We start from the raw sequence: 26,015 nt of genomic DNA on the forward strand, positions 1-26,015 counted from the left end.
GGAAGAAGGAAGACTTGGTTTTCACCTTTTCGTACTTTTTAAATTTATAACACATACATGTCTACTTATTTAAAAATCAACTTTAAGCGATGACTGTCAAGACTTTAAACAGCATCAGATAATGCTAATTATGTATAACATATAGTTAATACTGAATTATTATGAAGAATAAGGAGATGATATATGTAAAACATACAGCAATAGATAGCAAGTGGTCTATAAATAATAGTTTGGGAGTTTAAAAATAATATGCATACGTATTTGCACGATATATATTTGAATACAGTATACATTATGTACCGCATGTATATATATGGTATATGGTATACATATATGTTTTGTATATGTGTATATAAAAACACATACATATGTCAAAGAATGCAAGAATGCCAGGAACACAATTTATCTGGATTTCAGAAAAATCTCTCTTGATCTCGTGGAGAAAACAAACACAGTGGCAGCTGGATGGTCTGGTAACTCAGGACAGCAAGGCCCAAATAGTGCTGCACAATGGATGAACATTAACTAGAAAGAAGCACTCTTGAACTCTTACAAGTCGGACACTTCCCGTATGTTCCAGATCCTTTCATGATCACCCTTTTCATCAATGACTTGGGCAAAATCTGCTTATCAAAAATGCATATGAAAATTAATTAGCAGGGATAATTAACATATTAGAGATATTCAGGGGGAAAAAAGGCTTCCACAAACTAGATCCATGAGTTAAATATAACAACATGAAATTTTAAAAGAATAGGAGATATCATTTCACTCTTAAGTTTAGGAAAAAAACTGCATGACAACAAGACAAAGATGGGTAAGTGAAAGAGACCTGAGGAATGGGTTCAATATGAGTCAGCTGATGACTCAAGGTGATTTAGAGACTCACTGACTGAAATACAGAGCACAGGTCAAATGAGGTCATGTTTTACTCTGCTCCATTCTGGTTAGAACATTAGTGTTTCTAGGGGAGACACACTATATTCGCAGACCCAGGGGTAAATGAAGTCTTAATGATGTCTTGGGCAAGCATACTACAAGAAAAAAAGGAAATTAAGTCTTAAAACTGAGAAATAAGATAACATGTCTGATTTATGAGGCTCTTAAGTCCTCCTGCAGAATAGGAAGATAAAAAAAACTGCCACTCTATCCCCCATGGAGTCATCTCTTGAGACTTGTGGTAGAAAGCTTACGGAAAGAAGAGACAGCTGAATCCTGCCTGATCTGCCCTTTGTCCCTCCTGCTACTCACATCAGAACCTCCCATTTAGGGTTCTGATCATCTGAGCTTTAGCAAGGACACCGAGAAGTTCAGGAATCCAAACAATTCTTACCCATTATCTCCCCAAACCATGGTGTACCATGATCAGAATTACAAAGTGATATTTTTAACTATCAGAGTGAATTCTTGTGGATCTTTAACCTTCTATACTAAGCTGTCATCTGAAAGCTGTTTGTGAACAAGGGCTCTGGGTTTGACTGTTGTAACTGAAACATTAGACTGTAGGAATGGAGCATGTCAGCTCTGTCATGCTTGCTGAGATATGTACATACCAGGTTATCTACCACAATGGGAAACTATAATGCTTCTTCTAAGGTCTTGAAGAGAATCAGGAAGAGAGAACAGTGGCCCCTCAAAATCCTGTTCTTATCCTAGGCACACAGAAGGTGGCCCTGGTCTACAGATGAGTGTCATAGTAACTAAACATTAACGCCCTATAGAAGATGCCATTTGTTCAACCATCCTCTCCCTCTTTTTCCCCAAGGACAGGAACCTGGTAGTTTCTATTTTATGCAGTGATAAGCTCCTTCCTTAATACATGCATTAGCTATATCTCATTTTTATATAGATCTAGTTAGCCTTTTGTATAAGAAGAGGTGCTTATAAATGTTTACTCACTTAGAGATCAACGTAGAGGAATCTACGCAATAGGAGGGGGAAAAAAGACCCTAGGTTGCAAGGAAGAAAAGATGGGTAAAACGATGAGAGGAAAAACAAAAGAATGTAAAAGGAGAGGAGAGAGCAATTTAAGATTCTGAAGGACAGAAACAGGAGGAAGCTTGTTTGAAAGTCTGAGAACAGCATATTTAGGGGAATTCCTGAGCATTACTCCCAGGGAATGTCAAGGAACATATTTAAGTATCACTTAGCCTTTTGAAGGAAAGAAAGAATTCAGAAAGCTTATTATTCTTTCTGTGTTTGGGTTCCTTGCCCTGGGTTAATGTGATTGCCCACACTCCCTTGTCACTATTTGGCTAATGCTGCTAACAACTGGGAAGAGGGAGGCAGAGTGAAAAGAACAAAGGGTCAAGGACTACCGTCCCCTGCAAATCAGATGCCAGCAGCAGACTTCTTTCTCACAAGCTGTGAAACTCCAAAGGCAATAACTGGCTCTCCTCAAACCTGAGCAAGCAAGGAAGTCAACTATTTGAGAGTCCTTAAAGTGATAACAGATTGCAGCCACTCATTGACGATGCAGATACCATCTGTAGTGGTAATGTGTGGACACATCTCTTCCAAGGAAAAAGCCCACAGGAGCTGAGTGGGGAAAGTCCACTTTGGGAAAATTCAGCAAGATCAGGCTTGACTCTGTCTATGTACTCCCAGGAGAGTTACCACTCCTTACTAAATTATTGTTCCTTTACGGCCTTAGGATTTCCCCAAACACAGCCAGCAGAAACATAGCCACCAGGCAATCACAGAGGGTCAGAGACCCAGAGAGAGCTCCAAGAGTTGTGAGAGGCAAAAACAGAGAGTCTAAATTGGAATTTGGAGGTTTGCAAAATGCTTCTGAGGACACCGAAAGTGATCCTCATCTCTATTTTTCTTCCTTCGACCATGTCTCTCTCTGCTCTCTCTCTTCTATATGGGGCAATGATAATGAACACGAGGAGGGAGGATCAAGAGCTATTTTAGTAGAAAACAATAACTTGAAGATGATTGACTGTAGAAGTGAGGAAGGGACCAGAATGACTTTTAGATTCTAGCTCGGATCTCTAAATGCCGGCCATCAAATCGGGAAATACAGACAAAATAAAATATTCCAAGGGGCTTTGCTGTAGTCCTGTCTGAGTTTAACTAAGAGGGGAGGCTGCCTCAACACAAGAAGTTATTTAGACAAGATATACGGGAGTGGAGAGGATAGAGATGGCAGAAGGGGAATGAGACAAGAAAAACAGCAAAGAAAAAAAGAATAAAAGAGGAAAGGAAGGAGAGAGAAAAAGGGGGATGGAGAAAAGTGTGTGTGTGTGTATGTAGGGTGTGTGTGTGTGTGTGTGTGTGTGGTTTTAAAGGAGGTGGAGATAGCTGATAACACAAAGGGAGCCATAAACAGAACTGCAAACACTGAGTTCTTGGCTACTGATGATCAGGGGCCCCAGCAGAGTTGTGTCCTCCTCAGTACTTAGTGCATAAGGTGAAAATCTTGTGGAATAGATTACACCTGAAATTCCCTTAGAAAGGCACCACACTGGAAACCAGTCACAGCCTCTCAGAAAATCCAATTCAACACTTTCCATATACATTATTTTGGGGTACTCTTATGAATCTCTCAGAACTAGAAGAACACAAGGAGTCCATCTTCCTTGCCTAGTGGTTCTCAAAAAAAAAAAACTTTAAAACTCAATGATCTGGTCTGAATGCTTCTGAATAAGCTTTATTTTGCTCAGATAGATTGGTAATCACCTAGTGCCACCTAACTAGACAGGACTTTCTTCTCCGACCCTACTCTCTTCCATGCTAACTCTTGTCTTAAAATTCCCCTAAGAGACAGACAGACGGCCAAGACTGGAGGTCCCGTTCTACCACTAAATAGCTGTGCGAGTTGGGAAATTTTAATCTTCTCCTTTCTTGGCTCTAATCTCCCCATCTCGAAAATGACGCCAGACTAGATGAACTCTAACAACCCAGACAAGGCTGAGATCCTGAATGAAAAGTGCTTTGAAAAAGGCAAAGCACTTCATAAACTTTACAAAGTAACAGTAATGGCCAGACGACTCTCACAGGGCAGAAATTTTGCCATCCTCTCTCTTTCCCCTCAACCTCAACCTTAATATCCCATGTCGAGGTCCTACCTATTCCACTTTTTAATCGTTTCTAGGATTCACCTCCTTCCTCCCTTTCCTCTCTATCCCTGCCGCTGATGTCTCATACCTTCTAGCGGGTCTTCTTACTGCCTGCCAGTCACCATCCTCTCCAAAATTATCCTTTCTTCTACAAGAGTGATTTCCACAAAATCCTACTTTCGCCGCATCATTTCCCATCTCCTATGCACCAAGGCGAAACTTCCAGAGTTCAAATTTCCAGCTCTGCTCTGCCAGACCTGCCACTCCCCAGGCAGATCATCCCGGTGACCCTGGAGCACCAGGTTCTCCCTATCCACATCCAGAACACTTCCTACTCCTCCTTTGCTTATGCGATGTAGGTCTAACTTTCCAAGACCAGAAAAGATCCTGCCTCGTCTAGGAAAGTTTTCCTACAGGTTTAAGATACAACTTTCTTACTTCTGAATGACAAACATTCAGATCGAACACAGATAAGGTCTTAGATATTCTCTAATTCTTTTAACAAATTTTGTCTCTCCCAACAGATTATAAATTCCTTCTGTCAGAAAAGAAGCTTTATATAATATTTCAATCACAATGCTGCTTAAGCTGAAAAAATTCAGCAAGTACTTGTTGAATGCCTGAAGGCCGAAAAGTAAGATCTTAGTTTTCTCTCCTGCCCTTGACCATTCACAGGAAATGTTGGGGGTGTGGTAGTTGAGGGGGAGAGGTGGGGGTAAAATCAATACCCTGCCAAGTCCTGAAGTACCTACCCACCTTTTCTTCTCTGCTTTCACCCACTTTGTTTGGGGTGGAAAGGCCTCCTCCATCACAGGCTCAAATCAATCTCTTCTCTAAGGATGTGCCTGAGCACATTAGAGCGGCGTGTGCAGACAGTTATATTTAGCTCCATTCTTAATGTCCTGATCTTAATGTGTGATAGCAGTGGCTGCTCACAATCCCTGACAGTGATGTGAAGATAAAGGGAAACGAGACCAGAGGGAAGAAGAGCCAAGACTAGCAGTAATTTTGTAATAGACATTTCAGATTTGGGCCCTTGAGGTAGGTCTGCTTCAAATTAAGCCACATCTGTTCTCAAGCCCTAAAGAGGCAAGGCATCCATGAGAAGGCTCTGCAACCTGCCAGGGCACAGACACTTCTACAGGCCACACTAGTGAGCACTGACAGCTGCAAAGATGTTTCTCATCCTTAGGGAGCCAGTGAACTGGGAGGTGGGGACTCTGGCTGGTCAGCCCACTCTCAGACCTAGTGTCTCTGCCCCAGAACACTCTAAGCCAGGACCCCTGACAGGCAAAAATCACATAGATACAGTTGACACTTGAACCACTCAGGGGTTAGGGGTGCCGACCCCTCGTGCAGTCAAAAATTTGTGTATAACTTTTGACTCCCCCAAATATTAACTACTAATAGCTTACTCTTGACTCAAAGCCTTATCAATAGCATAAACAGTTTATTAGCACTTATTATGTATGTTATATGTATTATAAAGCAAATTCTTATAATAAAGTTAAAGAAAAGAAAAACATATTACTAAGAAAATCATAAAGAAGAGAAAATACATTTATAGTATTTATTGAAAAAAATCTTTTATGGCCATGCCACCCTGAACAAGCCCGATTCCGTCTGATCTCGGAAGCTAAGCAGGGTCAGGCCTGGTTAGTACTTGGATGGGAGATCACCTAGGAAGACCAGGTGCTGTAAGCACAAAAAAATTTAAGAAAATTTAAGACAAGGTCCTTGCAATTTGTGAGGTCAACCAAGGGTTGCCTCGCTTAAAAAAATTTAAAAAAAAAAAAAATCCGTACCATTTGGTTCAAATCTATGTTATTCAAGGGAAGGGAGGGCAGTCCTGGGACCAGCTCTACTCGCAGAGGAAGGCATTTGTGGCCATCACACCCAAGGCACTTAGCAGGACAAGCACAGCCAGGCATGCCCAAACCTGCCTCCCCATTACTCTGGCCTCTAGTCACTCTAGCACACATCTCTGTAAAAATTCCCAGCCTCCATGCTCTCCAGAGCCAGCCCTCTCCATTCCCTCTCCAGATTTACTACCCTTTTTTGTTCATGAAAAGCGTTCATTCCCAGCATCTACTTTCGGCATGCTTATGCGCTCTTCTCTTTCTCTCTCTCTCTTCCCTCCCTCTGCCTTCCGCCCCACCCCCCAGCCCCCTCTCCACACACACGTACTATCTAGAGCAAGGAGTCTCTCTCTCAGGCTCATCTTCTAACCAGCACTGTTCATTCTTTTTAATGTTTTCTTGGGCCTTTTCTACTTTACAGGAGCTGATCATTCTGCCCTCTAGAAGATTTTAAACTAAGTAAAGGTGGCACCTGCCTTCAAGGGCCAGAGGATGAGGGAACGTAACATAAACCACTCAGTGTTAACATACCCAGACTGGGAAGACATCCAGTTATATGGCAACCAGAAGTGAGAATCTCTCATCTGCCTCTAAGCTCCTTCCCCACAAAAGGCATCTCCAATGCCAAAGAAAGATCACAGGAAACTGAGCAGGAATCTTCCACCTCACCCCCTCCCTTCCAGAGTGGCAAGGAAACAGGGAAGCAAGCTGGAGAAAATTTTAAGAAGAATCAGTATCACACGACACCCCATGAAAAGCAAGCTCCTGTTTTCAGGGCTGCACAGAAGGGCATTCTATCTTCAAACTCCTAGTTATAGCCAGTGGCTCCGCTGGTCTCAGGGAAACTGCCTTAGCATTCCTCGCCACAGAGCCATGGAGCAACCACACCCCCCAGAGCTCCAGCGGCAGAGAGCTGGGCAGAAAGGAATGCAGACAGCTTCCCAGAAGTGCCCAGCTGAGACGGAAACCAAGAGCTTACCACAGCTTCCTGGGCCCAGAATGGGATGAACCAGACTCTCAGAAGAAGAATTTGGGCAGCTCAGAGACCTTGAAGGTCCTCATATCTAAAGTCTAGAAGATGAAAAAAGCACAAAGGTTGGAAGACGCCAGGATAGAACAAGCCTGGGCTGGCCCCATATGGCTTCAAGTAAGCAGTGGCTATACTTGAATGTGAGCAAGAGTCTTAGAGAAATCCTAAACTATTGACAGCCCCAAAGAAACCCAAGGCAGGCCTGGGATGGGGATGTCAGAAACTCTTAGTGTACGTATAAGCTTAGCATAAGCCTTTTGCTGGTCGCTTTCCACACAGAGGCTTCATTTATTCCCCCCACCCCCGACCCCAACATCCTGGGCGAAGAATGCGGAAGCACAGTTGGTGCCCAGCATCTGACAGAAAACCAAAGCTGGTAAGCAGTTGAGCTTCCCAGCTCCAATGTCTTCCAGCTCTATCCTGTGACAGACACGTCAGAGGTCATAAAGCCTTTCTCATTCCTGCCGTGAGTTGTAGGCTTCCCGAGAAGTCCCATCAGTTTCCAGAATCCTGTCCCTGAGACAAGGCTGAGCAAAAAGATCTTTCCTGCAGAAATGTTTTCTCCAGTCTGTCACATGCTATGGCTCTGTGAGGCTCTGTTCCAGGATGAGCACAGGGGAAGAAGTAGAACATAGGAAAAAAGTTATTAGAAAGGCTGTCCTACTGTATACCAGGCGTCCACATTAAGAGCACTGAAAGAAAATTATCAAATAATTTTAATTAAAAATGAGTTAAATCATAAACTGCTTTCCCTTCCAAGAAAAGGGCAAATCCTGAAAAAGAGTCCAAAAAACCCAGACATCGCTTCCCCCTCCATCTCATATCCAACTCCCAGTTTGGAAACTCTCATCAGTTGTTAGTATTAACACGAAATACACACACAGACACAGAGACACACATGTCTGTTCATTCCTCAAAGCTTTGTTCCCACGGCCAAAGTTCCAAGACCCTTTCCAATTTCAGGTCCCTGTGGGGACAGCAGGAGGCAAGAATTAGACGTAGGCTTTCCCCAAGCGCAGGCCTTGGCTGCCAGTAGAACCGGGGGTGGCTTCAGACAGCTCACATGCAGAAAAGAGGCTGAGCACCTGGAATCTCCCCTTCCTCCGCAGCACCAGTAAACTAGCTGATGTCATCTCTCTGGTAGCCACATGTCTGCCTCCTAGCCCCTAGGATTTTGCCCATCTTCTCCTCGAAAGTGCACAGTTAAGTGTCTGTAGCTGGTTAATTCAGTTAGTTACAGCCCAGTACCAATGAAGCAAAGGTGAGAGGAGCTTTGCTACTTAAAAGAACCATTAGTTAAACCCTGCCCTGTGGCCAGATTTCACTCTCAAACCTTGAGCAAAATGCATGATGCTTTTCTCAGATACGAGACGAAAGATGAGCTCCATCCATCTCTGGGCACCACAGAGAGAAGGACAAAGAAAGAGTCAATCAGCTATGGGCATATTTCTTTGGAACTACATGACACACACCATCCCCCAGGCAAAAGCATATGGACAAGTTGTCCAAGTCTATCAAGAAATTCTCAATCACTTGGAATCTAGTAGAGCTTAGAATTTTATTCGAAAAAGAGTTCCATTTTCCTGAATCACTCATTCTACAAGGAGATGCTGTGGTTTACACACAGAACATAGGGACATCTTCAGTTTTCATAAACGGGCAGCAGATTTATCCCATCGGAAATATACATGGCTTCAAACCAGAAGCTTTCCATTTAAGATCTGATATGGCATCATAACAAGAATGCATTATTTCCTACGCAAAAACAGATTTAAATAATCCAGTTAACTCTACTAAACAACTTGTTTAAAGAATGTGGTCCTGTCACAATTAGGTCATGATTTTAAAAGTGGGAGAACTTCTTCAGGCTTTAAGTATTTCCCTGAAATGATACACAGAGGGAGGAGGCTTAGGCAAGTCAGGCGTGGTGCACAGTGGCTCCTCGAGCCACCACCTAGAGACTCGGACGATAGGGAGGACTGCACTGTCCTCAGTGAGCTCCAGGCCTTCCTGAGAAGCTCATTTCTTCCTCCCCACAGGACAGGAGCAGAGTCAGCCCCTTCCACAGCAACACCACCAGCAGAGACTGTGTTTTCACTGAACGCTCTTTTATTAGCAAGTCGCTTTTATAAGCTGAAGGCATTTTTCCAAAGAAACAATCTTAGACATGTTAGTTAGATGCCCAGATAAGCTCATTACTGAATAGCATGGCTAAAATACTATTTATATGCAATCAAGATACCAAAAGAGAAAAATACCTGTGTAAATACTAACAATAAAACAAAACATAAAGAAATAAAATTAAATAATTTTTACACATCCCAAATTGTGGTCCTGGAAAAAGGACTAAGTAAAAGATGAGTATTTTTAAGGATTTCAAAAGGTATTCACAGGGGCAGGACTGAACACTGATTCTTCACACCACCTAATTTCATTCCCAAATGTCTGACTTTCCTTTCCCAAGTATTCTTGTGTCATGCTTATCAGCCATGATTAGGGCGAGCTTTCACCCCACAATCCAAGAAGGAAGAGAACGAGGAGGGTATTTCCTGAGGTAACTAAGCCAAATAGGTAGGAGAGAAAGAAAATGGAAGAAGATGGGTAGAGAGAGTATAAATAGGACTTGAAGAATATGAAGCTGAGGGGGAACTGTACGAGCTATGATTGGTAAGAGATTCAGGAGCCAATAGTTCATGATATGCAGAACTGGAGTGGCAGAGAGGACACATTAGGCATTACGTGACACAGAGTTACCAATTGGGCCATCTGCCTAGGACAGCTTGGTTGAAGGCAAAATAGGGGTGGGGGATAGTACCAAATAGCCAGACGTGGGTTCACAACTCTTACGAAGGTCCAAGTCAAACCATTATTTCAACCTAGATGATGTTGGCATTCCCAGTGAACACACCTACAGAACCTACGGAATATTCCTACTGCCTGTTCTCTTGGAGCTGGATAAATAAGAGTACCTAGCTATCTAAAGAAGAAGAACCATCCCATAGCTCTATGTCACCTAGCCCTAGCAGTCCCAGTTAAGTAGAAGGCACCTCTTTGACAATGTAGAATCATGATGGAATTGGGGCTTATGTAGTATAAAAAAACATGGCATGAGCACTGTGGTTTACGTCACAGGGACTTAAACAGTTAAATAAAAGGATTACAGAATAGCAAAAAGGTCCAGTTGAAAGTATACAGCCAATTACATAACCCTTCTCCCCAGAACTTTTCTACTCGGTTCTGTGACTTTATTGAGTTTCGGCAGCCTGAGAGCTTCCCAGAATTGGACATAGTAATAGTGAGTGTGGACCCTTATCATTAACCCCGCAAAGACTGGTATCTCCCTGCGCTCATTTAGAAAAGTGTCTGCAGATTATGCCTGACAAAGGATTACAGGGCAGCAAAAGACTTTGGAGGCTGTCTTCATTCAACTTATTCTGCACTGGAAGAAACCAATGCAAATCTGTAACTGGAAAGAAAAAGTATAAACCAGGCAGGATCTGATTAAATCTCAGAATCATTTCAGAGGGGAGAGGGAGGGATGAGAAAGAAATGTAGCTTTGCCTATCTGAGTATGTATATGGGGAAGCTATGGTTTACAGAGGTAGAAATTAAACCATTTTGTTTCTTCTTCAAAGTCCTGCCTCTCATGAAGACCAAGGGGGCATCTCTCAGCTCTTTTGTCTATCTTTATTTCCTCGATCCTAGTAATAGGGTCGCCCAAATAGTGCCCCCTGCCTTGCTGGAACCAAATCATACCACCTTCAAGGCACAAGAATTGGAACATAGCCATGCACAGGAGTGATCAACAAACACAGAAGTTGGACACGCTAGCAAACATTTAAGCTTTCTGGAAAATACAATTTCCAAGGACCATTCTCCACATGATGGGGAAATTAAAGCCAGGTGAAGACCTGGGCTGAATTTCAAATATTCCTGGTTTACGAACAAGGTGGAAAGTGGGAGGCAAAGGGTGACAGCAAACAGGTGTGGACCCAGAGCAAGACCGGGGGTGGACAAAGCAGTTATCTTCTGAAGTCCTTGTCAGAGAATTTCCACCATTTTGTTATCACATTTTATACTTTTCAAAGTAATATGTGTGTGTGTGTGTGTATATATATATGTGTCTGTATATATATATACATATATATGTGTGTGTATATATATGTATATATATATTATATATATATGTATATATATATTATATTACACATATATATGTATATATACACACACACACATATATGTATATATATATACACACACACACACATATATGTGTATATATATACACACACACACACATATATATATGTGTATATATATATACACATATATATATATACACACACACAGACACACACATATACACACACGTTTATGTGTGTGTATGTATAAATTTTACCTGTATTTGGATTTGAGTATCCTCTTGGTTCCACTAATGGCATTCACGGTAACGGTTCTCTGCCTCTAGCCTATCTGCTTTCTCCTTGATCTCCCAAGCTTACTCTCCGGGTTCCCATTTCATATCCATAGATTCCTATCTTCTTTATCATAAGGTCCCTTTGACAAAAGGAAATTGAGACATACAAATGTGCCTTGTGCAAGATCACACCACAAATTAGTAGCACAGCAGGGATTAGAATCTAATTCCCAATCTCGTCCAGTGCTCTTTCCGACTGACCACAATCCCTCCCTTATGCGAGAAACATCTGCCCTAGAGCACCAAGACCAAGAATCAAAACAGTTTATCTGCATGTCTTCTTAAGCAAAACAACACAGCCAGAATGTTTGGCAGAGACTACCTAAATATTTCATCTGTGATCTATGCCGGAGGGGAAGACCGTGGGAGTGAGGTAGGCACAGCGCAGAGGGAAGCTGAAGACCACTGCGAAGGGCAACAAAGGAGGAAAAATGGGCAGATGGGCAACAAAAGAGGAAAAAGGCAATCTTAAACTTTTTTTTTAATCTGTATTTTTAATTGTTGAAATTTAAAAATAAGATTCTAGATCTAAATGTGAATATGAGTAGACTATCATCTGAGAGCTAACCACACAGAAGCCAGGAGAAAACATATTACCATTTCGAGTAATGCAGATAGGAATCCATGCGAGTGAGGTAGGAATGCCTGGGGAATCCAGGAGATGGCAGGTAGACTAGAGGTAGAGAACCCCACCCCCCACCACAGAGCATCATTAGTGGAACGAGAAAGGAACTCAAAGGACCCACACAAGAGTCTTCGAAAAGGAGGAAAACCAAGATCAATCAGCTGGAGGAAGGCTGAGGGAAAAGAAAAAGTCACTGTACAGAACTAGGTCCATTGGTTAAAAAAAAAAAATCCTACCAGAATTATCCCAGAGGGAAACTCTCCAAAGAGTATGAAAGCTATGAAGAGAGTGAAAAACTTATTACCACCAAGTGAAAGTCACCTGAGCTTTCTCGTGACCTTTAAGAAAGAAAAGCCTTCGAAGAGCAGACAGGATCCCTCAATTGTCTGATATCGGGACTACTCGGATGAATGAATGAGAAGAACCAAGAGGAAGGCCTTCGACCACTGCCCCTAGGGACAGAAGGGTTTTCTTTCATACGTCTAGTAAGCCAGAGTCTTAGATAGCGTACAGTGAAGTCAGCCTCAGAAGGGGTTGGAGGGGGTTGGGGTGGGCAGACTGACACTGGGAGCAAGGATGGGGAACCTCACCAGCAAATTCAGCCACTGGTGGTCACCCACCCACAGGGTCCGCCTCTCTTCCCCCATGCCATACTTACTAGAGACTGGGGGAAAGGAAAGAAAGAACTGGGAACTCTTAACCTCGAAGAGTTTACATTCTACTTGAGCAACCAAGACACATATTCCAAACTAAGAAATCCTGCATCAACATTTTAGCTTCACAAGCACCAATAAGCATCCAGCCTTGGGGCTTGGAAGACCATTCCCTTTCTTAGGGGATACTGACAACTAAGGCAGTAAATGGAAAAGATCTAATAGTCACAGAATTCAGCAAACGGTAATTTTAGGAAACAGATGAATTGCTTCCTAATTGTGAACTGACTCACTCCCTAGGCAAAGTCTATGAGACAAGAAATTAAGCCAAGGAAAGTACTTTTTTAAAAAAGAAAAAGGCAGCTCTTCTCAGGTAGAAAAGTTGAGAAAGCAGACATTAGGAAGGCATGACTTCCATGGAAGCAGGGAAATCCCCCACCCATGGTCTCATTTGTAATCAAAGGCAGAAAGGACCAACTTGTGTAAACAGGCCAGGGAAGCAAACTGTGCCCTTCTCCAGAAAGGCCAAAACGCACACTTCCCCCAGCATGGCCCTGAAAATGCAGAAGGTAGATGTTCCCTTGTACAAGCGACACAGGCTAGGACGGCTGGGGAATTCCCAAGCTGTTGTTAGGCGTTTTTCTGTTCCCAGGCACTCAGAGCATTCACAAAAACTTCAGGGCACAGATATCAAGTGGAAGGTGGAGCCAAGCCTGTGCTGCTTGGAGGAAAACGTAGTTTGCCCCAAGTTCCCACAAAAGAGACTCAGAAGAAAATAACCAGGCATCAGGACCACCCCCAAATCTGAGCACCTAGGCCACAGTCCTGTGGGCTTCCCACACCCCTCCTTAGCACCAGTGCAATAAACAGCTGCCATGGAGAAAACAATGGGCCTTTGTCTGTGCCTCTGCCTTTAGATTATCTTGGAGAACCAAACAGGATAATTCCTTTAGAGGAGTGGTTCTGTTAAACACTGACCCAGGCCACAATATAAGTTTTTTTTAGCATTTACAGCATCCCTCTCAGATAAATTCCTGCCTGTTACATATCGGGCAGTAAGGGTCCTGTTGAGCCCTCACCCCCACGGGCATGCGAGTAGCAGCAGACAGGTCCTGCGGCCCTCTAAGGCCTTCGCCCGTCAAACACCAGCGCTGCTATTTCTGCTCTCTTCTTGACTTGGCCACAGAACTGAAAGCCTAAGTAAGAACTGTTCTTACTCCTGTTCTCTGGATTCACCAAAATATCCCAGACTGAGAAAAGTACACAGATTGTTGATACTGTCTTCATCAACACACTTGTCGAAATGTACTGTCAATGGAAACTGTGATTAAAAAAATAAAGTATGAGACAAGCTTGTCAGTCAAGCTGTTCCTAATGTTGCACTATCAAATAAAAATTCCCAAAGTGACAAACGCATCAGTAAATTTTGTTAATTTTTCTCGATTTAAAACATTTTAAATCTAATCTAATTTTGTAATAGATGAGTACAGGTGCTTTCTTAGAAAGAGCTGTCCTATTATGCTAATTTTTATTTATCATTCTGCTTTTCAAATTTCCTTCCTTATACGATGTGAAGATGATATATATTTAAGCTTTTATTTTTAGTCTCTTTCTGGGGAAAAAAATTTAATACTGGGAATCCCATATGGCCTTAAAAACCAAATGAACAAACAAAAATTGTGTTTTGTGAAATCCCATATCCCTATAGTGTGCTAGGCTTCTTCCGTTTCCCTTCACAGGGGTAACTGCAAGCAAATGAATTCAGGAGCCACTTCCTCTAAATCACCACCAAGGACTAGATGCCACAGCACAAATCCCCTTCTATGAAGCAGAGACAGTCTACAGGACTCCCAGTCTCTTACTCCTAAACTCCTCTCTCCTAGCCAGCATTACTCCTCTCTCTAATGCCTCCAAATCAAGCGTACTCAGAGCTTTTTCCAGAAAAGTCAGCTGGATACCACGAGTTCCCCAGTTCAATCTAGAATATCACTCATTTTCTATGATTTCAGCATGAGGAGACATCACAATGTAGTGGAAAGGGTTTTGGAATCCAGTGAACAAGGGTTCAAATTCTGGATCTCGGGCAAGTTACTTGATTTCTCTGAATCATGATTTCCTCCTCTTTGAGACACTTAGTAAGAGTTATGAAAGCACCAAGTAGTGAATGGCACATAGTAGGTCTCTTGTACTAACTCAGTACTTCCTTGACAACGTATTCTCCTGCTGTCCCGCAAGGGCTAGGCTTTTCTGAAACTTTTTTGAGAAGAGAGAGCTGGAAATAACAAAACCAAATACAATGTTTTCCTACAAGAAATCAAAGTCATGCAGCTTTCCTTACCTTACCTTGCTGGTCACATTCCCATGGCTGTCCTCAATTCCTTTCCAGGCTCTCCTAAGAAAGGCCAGGGTTATCTACTTAATGGTGTAAATCTCCCGCTCCTCCCTCTCAAGAGCCTGAGAGAATAAATTATTAGGTGGCTCAGGGTTCTCTGAGGGCAAGGCTTTCAGTGTCATCCTGGAAAATATTAAAATGTGGAAAAACTGCTTATCTCACCACCTCGTGTTTCTGAGTTTGTTCAATCTGCTCTATGCAAACACTGAATCACGTCTCTATCACTTTGCTGAACAAATGTTCCAAACGGCCAAAAGAAGGTAATCAATTTTTCAGAACTACGCGGTCTTATTTTATAGCCCTCCAATTTTGATCCCTACTAACGGAAGTTTCTCTACCATAAAATCAAAAGAACTCCCAGTACCAGATGGGCCAGAAGAGTGACCTTATGTGCTAACTTTTCTGGGACCACAGAAGTTTTATACCATGATAGCCTTTACGGCAGGGCAATTTAGTAAATGTATATGTTAAATTTGATTTAATTTGCAGAATTTTGTAAAAGTTTTTCAGGTAAACGATTTTGCAAGTCAGAAGAAAACATTTTTATTGGCCCAGGATCTCAAATTTTGGTTCCAAAACTGCAGCCACCCTTTTCAATGACAGCTGAGGGCCTCAAACAATGTGGCCAATGTGTTTAGAGCCCATGGACTCTGGTACTAATCTCAGTCTACCTGCTGGCTACTAAGGTACAAAACCTGTAGGAAGAACAGACCCTTGCTGGGCCTCACTTTCCTCCTCCGGCAGAATGTAAATAGAATTTCTACATTTGTAAGAATGTCCAGAAAAAAGATTGCTAATATGAAAAACATCAGTGCGAAGGAAGCACCATTAATGGATCTCTCTCATTCTCACTATCTCATGCCTGGCCGTTGGCAAGAGCTCCCTCCACAGACATTCACTGACACTGCCACTCCTCTCCTTTCCAGGACATCAAAATGCACCGTCGGGCTGGCTATAAATCGCCACCCTGCTCTGCTCGTTCCACTCCTGCCGTCTCCCCAAAAGTTTTCATGTTCTTTTATACTTCTAGGCTTTCTGCACATACTGTTCCTTCTTCCTGGAATGCCTTTCCACCTCTGTTTTGTTTAGCCAACTCCAACAGCTCCTCAAGGGTCAGCCCCGACAGCACCTCCCCTTGTCGCTTTTCCTGGCCCTGGAGCTTCCTGTGCATCTTTTCCTCATTAGTCTTCCCTTTCCTCTGTTCAAGCACCTGTATAATATTCTACTATAAATGTTTGTTCATCATAAGTGCCCTAAACAAATTTTACAAAACAAGTACTCCTCCCCATGTATTTAATATTTAATTTTTTGTATCATAAACAATAATAGATATACTTTCTAGCATATTACAAATATTGGCATTTTTAAAATATTGGCATTTTAAAGTAAAACTATTACTCTCTTAAATGAATCCAAATAAATCCATTGAAATCAAATACCATAGTGATTTAAAATCCATCATCCATTTAAAAAAATATTAAATTTTATACCATTCCTTTTCATCCTTGAATGCTTATTTCTTTTTTACTTCCTTCTCAGAATTTTATCCTAATATTTACACTTGAAAATTATTTATTGACCAACCTATGATACGTCTCTGAAATATAACTATTATATGTAAATATATGTATATACACACATATACACATATAAACTTTTAAATTTTCCTGTGACTATCAGCTCTAAATGTTAAAAAAAATTTTCTCTTCTGCATGAGGCTTTCATTACCTTTATTATTAATGTGCAATTGATTGAAACATAATTATATTACAAATTTGTATTACTAAATAAGTGAAATTTTATTATGAATGTATTAATTTTCCATTTTTATAGTTGCAAGCACCAAGAAACTTTGTTTACATAAATAAGTAGATAGGAATGAAAGAAATTTTGTTATAGCAATATCAGTCGGTCTTTGCACTTGTTCTGAGTTATACCTCAAAATTACACAGTGATCTATCGACAAATATTATTTTTAATTATGTACCAACTAAAATAGAAACCATCTGATTTGGAAAAGGATTTCTTGCTCAGAGTCATTCATTTTCTTAAAAATATTTCCAATTGTTCCTTTGTTTGCTAACCTGGAAGTTTTCACGAACCAGGCACGCAAATAGCAAGGTTCGGGATGAGTAACGGTTATGCTTTCTTTTTGTGAAGTGGGAAAAGGGGACACCTTGAGTCCAACTGTATTCCCAGACACATCAACTTTTGGAAAGATGACATATGGAGGCCAAGGATCTGGAAAATCTTCCCAATTTGAAGACCACTGGCTTATCTGCCTCCTTCATCAAAATGACAACATGATCAAAATTTAAAATATTGTGTTTATTCATGGCTCATTACTGGTCATTACTGTTTAACAAAAGGAGGCCGAAAATAACTTAAACATGCTTCAATAAAAATCTGATTAAAAAACACAATGCAATATATATGCTTTACTGTCAAATTGTATACCTGAAATTTACTGGATTTCGTTAAACAATGTCACCATAATAAAAATAAATAAACAAACAAACATTACTGGAGACAGTAAAAAAAAAATCTGATTAAACAGATCATGGACCACCCCAAAACAAAAGCCACACTACAAGGTTCTCCTTGGGCACTGAATCGAGTCCCTCCAAAATCAGGGCCCACACCTATAATCCCGGCCTTGGCTCCTAGTATTCCCTTCCACACAGTCCCCAGGACATCGTTTCCAGCTGTCCATGATAGTTCCTAGCCTCCAGTATGAAAGGTCAGCCCGTAGAGCACCACAGACTAGGAAGTGCCAGAGAACCCAAGGGTAATGAGGCTTGCTATGAACACTGGTGGAACAGCAACCTGGAGGCCTAAGTCTGGAGAGGGTGAGAAGTTTCTAAACTGAGCTAGCAAGTAGCAAGGACCACATAGTATGAGGGAATCCAGTACTTAAGAAGAGGTTGGTGGTGTTGGCAGGGAGATTCTCCATGAGCTGCTGGCCCCAGAGGTTACGGCTCTGTTCCTGGAACAAGGCAAGAGCAGTATAACCAGAACCCAAACTGAAGGGCTCCCTGGGCAGAACACTGCTCCTTGAGAAGCCCCGACTTAATCACGGCAGGGAGGAGGAAAACAGAGCAGTGAGCCAAGGCTCAGCAACTAGGTGAGGTAGGCAGAATCTATAGGTTTCTGGTTTTATAAAACATTTTCCTACCTTTGTGCCTCAGGATAGTCCTCCCAGTTAAAAGGCCCCTTCCTTTTCATGAAGTCAAATCCTGCCAACCCTCCAAGGGCTAGATTAAGCCCCTTCTTTCTCTCCGTGCAACCTCCTCAAATCCTTCCGCTCATTGGAAGTTCGCCTATCTCTAAATCTTTGTCATATCAGGTGCTTGCCAATGACTTCTAATCTGCCTCATCAATCCACTTATATTTTGGTATTAACCTTTATCTATTTATTGTAGGTGTTTTATGCCTCTTTGCGGGCAGGCTCTATGACTCATTAGTCTTATTAAGTCTGTGACTTTCCTATCCCACGTAATCGGCCCCCAATGCTTTTACTTTGCAGGATAACTACTTGCTTAGTTTCAATGGACACACTGTCTCCTGTGCCTTATCCCAAATATCTACCTCTTCTAAATAATTAAAGATCCGCTAGACACATGTGAACTCTTCTTAGGTCCTTCACAGTCTCTGGCTTAGGGCTTCACACTTGCTAAATGCTCACTGAAACTTGGTCCAATCACTCCGGCGCTGCCCTATCTGGAGGCTGTAAAGCCAATTGGCCTCTCCAGAAATATGCCTAAATGGTATGTCTTTCAGGTATGAATCATATACTATGAAAGGAGGACAAACAAGTCAACTTAGAAGAACAAATAAATAGGAAAAATGATATAAGCAGTCAAAAAAAAAAAAACTTATGGTAGATAAAAAGAACAAAGATAATCCCAGGAATAAAATGCCTTCCTCGCAATAAATAATAAATAAGTAAATAAACAAAATTTAAAGAATGGTTGATATTAATTCTCAAGGAAATGAAACAGACTACCATAACGACCCTGCAAGTACAGGTTGCAAAAGGAATATTAAAAACATAAAGTTCAAACTGAATCAATGAATAGCTAGATGAATGCAATTCGATTTATATTCAGAGAAACTAACAGTGCCTACATCACATGTATAACATGTGTCTGGCATAACAGTATATACTAAAAAATATTAGCTAGTAACATTGTTATTATTATTTCATAATAGAATAAATTTCAGATTGAGTAAAGATTTAAATATTTTAAAAGTGACATCATAAAAGAGGAAGAATGGGTATTTATCTTAATCTTGCTGAGGGAAGATTGTTTTGGAATGACGCTACAGGTAAAAAAAAAAAAATTAAGCCAAATAAATTTCACTACATTAAATTATTTAAAACGTTTCTATGTGGAAAACAATGAAATAAAAAGATAAATGCAAACTGAGGGAACCATATGCAGTATATGCCATGAGTTAACACCCTTTATATTAAAAGAATTGGTAAAATCAGGTAAAATAAAATATAAAAATACATCAACATGTAAATCACAAAAGAAATATAAATTAAATGTCATTAAACAATGAGAGAAAATATTCAACCTCAGTAGCAATCAAAGAAATGCAAATTAAAACAGGAATACAATACCATTTTTTGTCTTATCAGATTTGCAAATGTCATTTTCATTCCTTTCAGTTTGGCAAGGATGGCTGAAATCAGGCACTCTCACTCACCCTTGCAGAAGTGTATGCAGGTTAAAGACTTTCTGGAGGGCAATTTGGCTAAGTGCATCAAAAGTCCTTGAAAATGTTCCTATCTTTCATCTATCCATTTTACTTCTACGATTGTTATCCTCCAAAAAACAATCAGAGAACTGCACTAAAATATACGCATAAGGATGTTCATCAGAGTGTTTTTATAAAAGCAAAAAGGGAAAAAACTAAATGTAAGTAATAACGTAGATATTTAGTATTTTTGTTTGTTTTACAGTATTCATATATTTTAGTATATATGTAAAAAATGGTCATCTGTATAGTGAGATTATGGATGATTTTTGTGTTTCTGTTTTCTAATTTTTCTAGAAAGAACATGAATTACTTGTGTAAAATTAAACTAATTAGGAGGGAAATTCCCCATCCATGGGCTCTTGAAAGTGATGAGCAGAGGAGAAAGACACTTAAAAAAAGTAATTACCTATAATAATTTTGCCGCCAGAGTGCACAAAAAGGCTTGATTCATCCTGGAGCTGAGTTTTGAAGGATGGATTTGCCAGAGAATGAAGTCAGGAGGCCAAGAGAATATCAAGTACAAAAAACTTGAAAAGGAAAAGAGCCTACTGTGTTGGTAAACTACATGCAGTCTAAGCATGACAGGAAGGACGGGCTAGGTATGAAGGGAAAGCTAGAGGACAAAGATTTTTGAATGTCATGTTAAATAAGTCTGGACTTATTCTGTCAAAGAAGATGCAATAGAAAGCTTCTGTGATTCACTTATATGAAGATCAAGAAAAGACAAAATAAAAGGTAAAGGTGGTTGGAGATAAGAATGCAGATACTATCTGGGAAGAGACATAAGGCAACCTTCTGGGGTGCTGGAAATGTTCTTTACTTTGATCTGAGTGGTGGTGACATGGGTGAATACAAATGTTGAAATCTTTTTGATATATGCTTGATATCTGTGCACTTTACTGTTTGTCATTCCTCACAAAAAGGAAGGAATTGTATGATAATTTCATTGTATTTTAGAAACTCACTCTCGGAAGCAGCCTGGGAGACTGACTGAAGGACACCCAGGGGCAGCCATTCTGACACGGGAAAGCGGCATTCCCGGAAAAGGGTGGTCAAGGCTTTAACTGGGTTGGAGGCAGCAAGACATAAGGAGGACTTTGGGGAAATGGGACTGACAAGAGTTTATGACTGATTACTGAGAGGGAAGGAGAAATCGGAGAGGACACTAATATCATTAAAGGAGCTGGCGAACACAAGACGAGAAAGAGCAGCTTTACAGAGATGAGTATTGAACATGGAAAGTTCGAGGTGCCTGAGGATCACCCAGCCATCCAAAAGCAATAATTATATACACTAACTATATGCCAGGTCGTCTTCTAAGTACTTTACAAATACTAATTCATTTAACCTCACAAAGACCTTATGAGGTAGGCACTAGTATTACCTCATTTTGCCAATGAGGAAACTGAGGTGCAGAGAGGTTAAGTGACTTGTCCAGGATCACATATAATGAATGGTAGTAAAAAGATCTGAACCCGGGCTATCTGGCTCAAGAGTTCATGCTCTTAATTTGACCTCAGATACAGGTGATGTATCTCTGACATAAAGGAAATAGTTGAAGGTCTGGGGATACCTGAGATCCCACAGAAAGAGGGTATACAAAATAAAGAATATTAAAACATGTTTCTCAGTGTTGTTGCAAGGGTTAAATGAAATGACATTTATAAACCCCTTAGCAGAACACAGGTAAGAGTCAGCACTCAATTAAAGGTACCCGTTAAGGATAATTTTTCAACAAAACAGTATCATACAAAAGGGACTGGGTTAGACTAAAAGAAGGGACACAACAACCAGATATAGTTCATGGTTGTAGATCCAATGCTGGTAAGGAAAAAAAGGTAAGGACACCTGCGGGGGCAGGTCAGTGGAGAAATCCGAAATATGGTCTGGTAACTAGTTAAAATAAAATGTACTGACTGAACTGGAAAAGTAGAAATGATTTAAAAATTAGACAGAATGTAAAATAGTATTTATAGTACGATCTAGCGTTGGTAAATAAAAGCATACAAATACGTACGTATATGCCTAGAGAAAGATCTAGGACAGAGTGCACAGGAAGACATTAACGGCAGTGATCTCTGGGTGTTGGGAAAGTGAAGCTTTTATTTATTTATAATGTACTACGCTGCAAACTAAATTTTAAAAACCAATTTAAAGTGGAAGATAAGGATAATTTTATGTTTTATAGTTTTTTTTTTTATTAAAGGAACATACATTACAGCTGACTCCACTCTCTCTTGGCTAGGAATCCCAGCGAACTGGAAAACCACCAGATCTACCTGGTAAATTCCAGTCAACTGGTTGAGGACCCTCACCAATTCTTATTTGTCTTCAAAACAGCCTCGCCTCAGCGTTCAGCATATTGCCTGGTTTGCAGTGAACATGCAACAAGTGAATGCAAACATAAGCCAACAGTCAGGACCACCTGAGGGTTTATAGACCAAGCTACATAACCTCTGGGACTGAAAAAAACTTTAATGTGGAATAGAATCAACTGTTAATAATCTATTAATAACATTTGAGGCAATATGATCAAAACATTAAAGTTCCAATACCAGCATACTTTCTGGCATTCAGTAGGTCCTGCTCAATAAGTATCTGTTGAATGCTCCAAGATTTTTTTCTGCAACTCAAACTTTCAGATCCGGTATGAGATATTATTCAAAGGTCTGTGTTCTCACTTTCACGCTGACCTTTAAAGATTTTCTTTAGAAATGGAAAAAGATTCCTGAGGACGGAAAAACTTTTAAAGTATCATACCCTGAGCCAACTCACTGGCCTGGTAAGGGCTGTATCAATCTATTCTCATCGGTGCTGTTTGGGCCACATCAGTGGGGCGGTGGGGCTGGGCTTTAGCAAAATCCATCCTAAAAAAAGTGCAAGGTTGAGGCCCTGGATGCCTGACTCCACATTCACTATGCAGTTCCTCTGAGAGGTCCAGGCCCTCTCTTGGAAGCCTCTCCCATTCACTGTCCATCTGGCCCAGGTTTGGGAGATCCAGGAATTATTATTTGGATACTAAGATGTCATTTATAGTCATATGCAGAATTAAGGCAAAATACCTGTTCTCCAGCTTCACAAGACTCTCTTAGAAATCTGGTACATACATCTTACCAGAGAATTATGTCATCTTCGAAACCACTATAAATTTTCAAAAAAAAAAGAAAAAGTAAAAGAAAACTCCAAATAAACAAATGCTGCCAGGCCCCTAACTACACTAATACCTGGATTATCACAAGGGCCTCCTAACTCCTCCAAGGCTCCAGTTTCTTCCTCAATTCCAATCCATTTTCTATATTATTGACTTTATGTCACCTCTGCTGGAGAGAAAAGATAGAACAATATGTCAAGCATTTTGCATGCCTCCCTGTCATTCCAAACTTAAAGCCTTCAACATTCAGGATCCTTCAGGACCTGGTCTTCACCAGGTATCTCCCATAGGTCTCTTTCATCAACCTGCTGCTTCAATTAGGACAGCCTAGTTCCCATTCCAATTTCTACCCCATAGGTCTCTTTCATCAACTACTGTATCTCTCATAGGTCTCTTTCATCAACCTGCTGCTTCAATTAGGACAGCCTAGTTCCCAGTCCAATTTCTACCCCACACAATCCAACATCTTTTCTGCCTCATGCTATTCCTAGTCATTTCCCACCCCCCAAAGTGTCCTCCTCAATTTCGAAGGCAATATTGTACGGAGAAAAGAGAACTGACCTAGGGATCAAACTACCTAGAATATAAACATGGTTCTGACACAAACTGGTTGTATACTTTTGGATAAGTCCTTTACCTCTCTAGGCTCCATTTTCCTATCTATAAACAGAAAGATTGAACTAGATTAGCTTAATAGTCCTCCCAGCTCAAAAAAAAAAAATTACTCAATGACTCCTATAGGCCCAACGAATCCAATCTCTCCTTCAAAGTCTACGAGTCTTCCACAAATTCCCTCTAAGCACTCCGGCCCACATTATTCTAACCCTTCTCTGAACTACTATGTCTAGAACCCAAACAAATCACACAGTACGCCTATTCAACTAAGATTTTCCGAGCATCTCCTTGGCCAAATATTACAGCAAAGGCCTGGTAATAAACATAAAGCCAAGTAAGACCCGACATGAATATGTCACCTGCATATCCCTTTCCTCTCCACTATTTTTATCCAAGTGAAGTCATGTTAAACATGAACATCAGATGCAAATGATATCATTCAACAAATATTTAAATGTACTATTCTAAAAAGTAAAGATATCAGTACACAGATGGACCAACTCCCTAACCTCATGAAGTTTATTTATTTGGGAAAGCAGACAGGAAATTTGCACAAATATGTATATAATTTTAGCAAGAACAACAAAGCAAGAATTAAAAACTGACAAAGAGCAGTAGTTTTACATAGAATGGTCAGGGAAAGCCTCCCTGAGGAGGTACATTTGAGCTGACACCTGAATGAAGTGAGAGTACAAACTAGCAATATTCAAGAAGAGAATTCCAGGTGCAGCGCAAAGGCTCTGAGACAGAAGAGATGAGGAGGAAGGTGGAAGACAGGTGGGAAGTCTAGGGGTTAGAGCACTAAGGACTTGACAGTAAATTTGAATTCTATTTCTAGGAATAATGGATGGGATTCCATATGAGGGTTACAGTAGGGGACGAAGGGGACGAACATAATACTTTGGCTGCTATGTGGAGAAGAGACTGTAAAGAGACAGAAGTAGAGGAGTCAGGACCAATTAAAAGGCTATACAGAACCATTAAGAGCTGGGCATCCACAACTTCAAATTATACTATAAAGCGACAATAATCAAAACGGCATGGTATTGGCAAAAAAGCAGACACAGGGACCAGTGGAACATAATCAAGAGTCTAGAAGTAAATCCATGTTTATATGGGCAAATAATTTTCAACAACAGAGCCAAAAACATACACTGGAGAAAGGAAAGCCTCTTCAATAAATGGTGCTGGGAAAACTGGAAAGCCACCTGCAAAAGAATGAAATTAGACTGTTGCCTATCACCACACACCAAAATTTACTCAAAATGGATTAAGGATCTGAATATAAGACCTGAAACAATAAAATGCACAGAAGAAAACGTAGGAACTAAATTCAAGGACCTTGGACTTAAAGAGGATTTTATGAATTTGACCTCAAAAGCAAGGGAAGTAAAAGCAAAAATAAATGAATGGGACTACATCAAACTAGAAAGCTACTGCTCAGCCAAAGAAACTATCTACAAGGTAAAGAGAAAACCATCTGAATAGAATATATTTGCAAGCAATGTCTCCAATAAGGGCCTAATATCCAAAATATACAAAGAACTCATAATGCTCAATAACAACAAAAAAAACAAACGATTCAATCAAAAAATGGGCAGGAAACCTGAACAGACACTTCTCCCTAGAGGACATACAAATGGCCAACAAATATTTGAAAAGATGCTCAACATTGCTAGCTATTAGGGAAATACAAATCAAAACCACAATAAGATACCATCTCACACCTGTTAGAATAGCTATAATCAACAGAACAAGTAAAAACAAATGTTGGAGAAGATGTGGAGGAAAAGGAACCCTCATACACTGCAAATTGGTACAGCCACTATGGAAAACAGTAGTTTTCCTCAAAAAACTAATTGATCTACCATATGCTCCAGCAATCTCTCTACTAGGTGTTTACCCCAAAGACTTGAAAACCCATACCCAAAAAGATATTTGCACACCGACGTTCATAGCAGCATTATTCACGGTGGCCAGGACATGGAAGCAACCAAAGTGTCCTATGTTAGATGATTGGCTAAAGAAGCTGTGGCACATGTATACAATGGAATATTACTCAGCCATAAGAAGAGATGAAATACTGCCATTTGCGACAACAAAGACGGACTTCAAGCTGAGCAAAATAAGCCAGACGGAAAAAGTTGAAAATCACATGGTATCATTTATAATAATAACTGAGGTCTCTCTTAAACCTAAAGTATGGACCAATGGAATTTATTAGTTTACAGAGGAAGGGAGGAGGGAGGGGAGGCCGATATGATAAAAGGGAGTCTATATATGAGTGACAATAGAAAAGAGGAAATCTATGGGAAGAGAAGCGCGGAACAATGTAATAATATATACAGCACGCGCGTATGCAAATGTACTTTACCT

General features: G+C 40.6%; 1 protein-coding gene and 1 pseudogene across 7 annotated transcripts in view; one reads left to right on the forward strand and one right to left on the reverse strand.

Annotated features, from left to right (window-relative positions):
* The window catches only part of DENND2B (DENN domain containing 2B), a 136,678-nt gene that overhangs the window by 102,879 nt on the left and 7,784 nt on the right, over nucleotides 1-26,015 (reverse strand). The window contains exon 1 of one of the 7 annotated variants that reach the window (XM_039863518.1): nucleotides 15,050-15,196. The exons of the other annotated variants lie outside the window; for them this stretch is intronic. The gene's annotated coding sequence lies outside the window, so the exon portion shown is untranslated. Of the gene's footprint in view, nucleotides 1-15,049; nucleotides 15,197-26,015 lie in introns of those variants that run through there. 7 annotated transcript variants of the gene reach the window in all.
* On the forward strand, nucleotides 5,650-5,768 carry LOC120603255 (uncharacterized; annotated as a pseudogene).

This window comes from Pteropus medius, unplaced genomic scaffold (assembly GCF_902729225.1).
Source record: "Pteropus medius unplaced genomic scaffold, Ma_sr-lr_union100, whole genome shotgun sequence".
Classification (NCBI taxonomy): domain Eukaryota; kingdom Metazoa; phylum Chordata; class Mammalia; order Chiroptera; family Pteropodidae; genus Pteropus; species Pteropus medius.